We start from the raw sequence: 3,765 nt of genomic DNA, 5'->3' as shown, positions 1-3,765 counted from the left end.
GGGCTACAGCCCACTTCATCAGATGCATAGAATGGAACATATAGTAAGATAGATATATACACACACACACACACAGCTACGTTGGAAGTTACCATACAAACTGTGAGAGGCTAATTAGTTAAGATGAGCTATTATCAGTAGGAGAAAAAAACTTCTGTACTGATAATCAAGATGGCCCATTTAGACAGTTGACAAGAAGGTGTGAGGATACTTAACTGGGGAAATAGATTCAATATGTTTAATGACCCAGCCACTCCCAGTCTCTATTCAAACCCAAGTTAATGGTATCTAGTTCGCATATTAATTCAAGCTCAGCAGTTTCTCGCTGGAGTCTGTTTTTGAAGCTTTTCTGTTGCAAAATTGCCACCCTTAAATCTTTTACTGGAGTGGCCAGAGAGGTTGAAGTGTTCTCCTACCAGTTTTTGAATGTTATGATTCCTGATGTCAGATTTGTGTCCATTTATTCTTTTGCGTAGAGACTGTCTGGTTTGGCCAATGTACATGGCAGAGAGGCATTGCTGGGACATGATGGCATATATCACATTGGTAGATGTGCAGGTGAACGAGCCCCTGATGGCGTGGCTAATGTGATTAGGTCCTATGATGGTGGCACTTGAATCAATATGTGAACAGAGTTGGCATCCGGCTTTGTTGCAAGGATAGGTTCCTAAGTTAGCGTTTTTGTTGTGTGGTGTGTGGTTGTTGGTGAGTATTTGCTTCAGGTTGGGGGGCTGTCTGTAAGCGAGGACTGGTCTGTCTCCCAAGATCTGTGAGAGTGAGGGATCATTTTTCAGGATAGGTTGTAAATCTTTGATGATGCACTGGAGAGGTTTTAGTTGGGGGCTGAAGGTGACAGCTAGTGGCGTTCTGTTATTTTTTTTGTTGAGCCTGTCCTGTAGTAGGTGACTTCTGGGTACTCTTCTGGCTCTGTCAATCTGTTTTTTCACTTCAGCAGGTGGGTATTGTAGTTTTAAGAATGCTTGATAGAGATCTTGTAGGTGTTTGTCTCTGTCTGAGGGATTGGAGCAAATGCAGTTGTATCTTAGAGCTTGACTGTAGACGATGGATCATGTGGTGTGTCCTGGATGGAAGCTGGAAGCATGTAGGTAAATATAGCGGTCAGTAGGTTTCCAGTATAGGGTGGTGTTTATGTGACCATCGCTTATTAGCACCGTAGTGTCCAGGAAATGGCCCACTTATGTGGACTGGTCTAGGCTGAGGTTGATGGATGGAAATTGTTGAAATCATGGTGGAATTCCTCAAGGGCTTCTTTTCCATGGGTCCAGATGCTGAAGATGTCATCAATGTAGCGCAAGTAGAGTAGGGGTGTTGGGGGATGAGAGCTAAGGAAGCGTTGTTCTAAGTCAGCCATAAAAATGTTGGCATACTGTGGAGCCACCCGGGTACCCCTAGCAGTGCCACTGACTTGAAGGTATATATGGTCCCCAAATGTGAAATAGTTATGGGTGAGGACAAAGTCACAAAGTTCAGCCGCCAGGTTTGCCATGACATTATTGGGGATATTGTTCCTGATAGCTTGTAGTCCATCTTTGTGTGGAATGTTGGTGTGAGGGCTTCTACATCCATAGTGGCCAGGAGGGTGTTTTCTGGAAGATCACTGATGGATTGTAGTTTCCTCAGGAAGTCAGTGGTGTCTCGAAGATAGCTGGGATTCCTGGTTGTGTAGGACCTGAGGAGAGAGTCCACATAGCCAGACAATCCTGCTGTCAGGGTGCCAATGCCTGAGATGATGGGGCGTCCAGGATTTCCAGGTTTATGGCTCTTGGGAAGCAGATAGAATACCCCTGGTCGGGGTTCTAGGCATGTGTCTGCACAGATCTGTTCCTGTGCTTTTTCAGGGAGTTTCTTGAGCAGATGATATAGTTTCTTTTGGTAATCCTCAGTGGGATCAGAGGATATACATATTGAATCTATTTCCTTAAGTTAAGTATCCTCACACCTTCTTGTCAACTATCTAAATGGGCCATCTTGATTATCACAAGTTTTTTTCTCCTGCTGATAATAGCTCATCTTAACTAATTAGCCTCTCACAGTTTGTATGGTAACTTCCAACTTATCTGTATGTATATATCTCATACTTATGTTCCATTCTATGCACCTGATGAAGTGGGCGGTAGCCCATGAAAGCTTATGCTCAAATAAATGTGTTAGTCTCTAAGGTGCCACCAGTACTCCTGTTCTTTTTGCGGATACAGACTAACACGGCTGTTACTCTGAAATCTAACATTTAGGTGCCTTGCTGCCTAGTAAAATCCACAGCCCTGTGTTAGGTGCCCAGGCTCCCTATACATGCATGGGGAAAGTTAAACACCTAAGAATGGGCTCCACAAAATCCAGCCTGCTGAGCAGATGAAGCTATTTATGCTAGTAAATAAGAAGTAATTGCAAGAGGTGAGGCCTGAGCCACCTGGGTGAGAGGGAGGTGCTGCTGCCTTACACCTGGGATTCACAGCTGTGAACAGTGTCCCAAACCTAGAGTTAGGCAATTATACCAGGTTAAACCTTTCCTGCAAAACATGGTTGTGGTGGCGCCATTACGCCTGCCCTCCTCCCCCTGTTATTCCCACTAGCCCGGTGGTTAGAGCTAGTGTGAGGAGCTTGCCAGGGCTTAGGCACCAAGCCATGTGGAGGCATCAGGATGTTACTGGCAGAAACATTGGTGCCCATGAAATTTAGGCACCAAGTGAAGTGGCAGCTGAGTGAGCTTTCTGAGGCTCTAACAGTTGGACTTGGTTTAAAGTGGCAGCTAGTTGCTGTAGTCTTCCGTGGTGCTAGCCCAGGGGTGACCAACCTGAGCCTGAGAAGGAGCCAGAATTTACCAATGTACATTGCCAAAGAACCACAGTAATAGTCAGCAGCCCCACCCCCAGCAGCCCTGCTGATCAGCAACTCTCCCTCCCTCCCCCTGCCTGCCATGTTCAGCTGTTTCACAGTGTACAAGAGGCTCTGAGATGGAGGGGGGAGGAGCAAGGGAGCTGCAGGCTCAGGAAGGGGTGGGGATTTGGGGGTAAGAGTGGAGTGGGGGCAGGGCCTGGGGCTGAGTCAGCACCTACGCAAGGAGCCCCATATTAACTTCTGAAGAGCCACATGCGGCTCTGGAGCCACAGGTTGGCCACCCCCGCTCTAGCCAGTTGGCTGCCACAGTACAAAGTATGTGCAAGGTTGGCGAGTTAGCCCAATGCAATCCTCAACCAAAGGGACCTGAGGTGGAAAGGGGGCCTGCACCTTAAAGTCCAGTCCTGCAAGGTGTGTGCAGTGCTAATGCCAGTGAGAGCCCAGGGTACTTGGCACGTGCCAGGTCAGCACCAACTGTCACCGGGCAAGAGCCAGCGTGCATGTGTTAACCCCCATTTTGTCAGTATTCCAGGCAGTAAAGGAGCAGGTGGGTCATGCTGGTACGCACAGACTCCATCAGCAGTAACTGATGCCTCTTTGCACAGTCTCAGCAGCAGCCTGAAGGGCTTGTTCCTAATCCCCCTTCAACTCCGAGCCCATGAACCCTCCACTATAGCATTGACACAGCACAGGTATGCTCAGCACACACACCTCCACCATGAACTTATCTCATAGCTAAAGGCTTGCAGTCTTTGTGCAACATGCCACTTCTTACCACTAGTAAAAATGCTTTTTTAAAAGACACAGTTCAGAACCAACGCCTCATTCCCCATTCTGAGCTGTGACTGAAGCAGTGGCTGGGATTATACAAAATAAGGAAGTACACAGAAATACAGACTGGGCAGGAAA

Source organism: Lepidochelys kempii, chromosome 1 (genome assembly GCF_965140285.1).
Source record: "Lepidochelys kempii isolate rLepKem1 chromosome 1, rLepKem1.hap1, whole genome shotgun sequence".
NCBI classification, from domain to species: domain Eukaryota; kingdom Metazoa; phylum Chordata; order Testudines; family Cheloniidae; genus Lepidochelys; species Lepidochelys kempii.
This window is presented reverse-complemented; position numbering follows the sequence as displayed.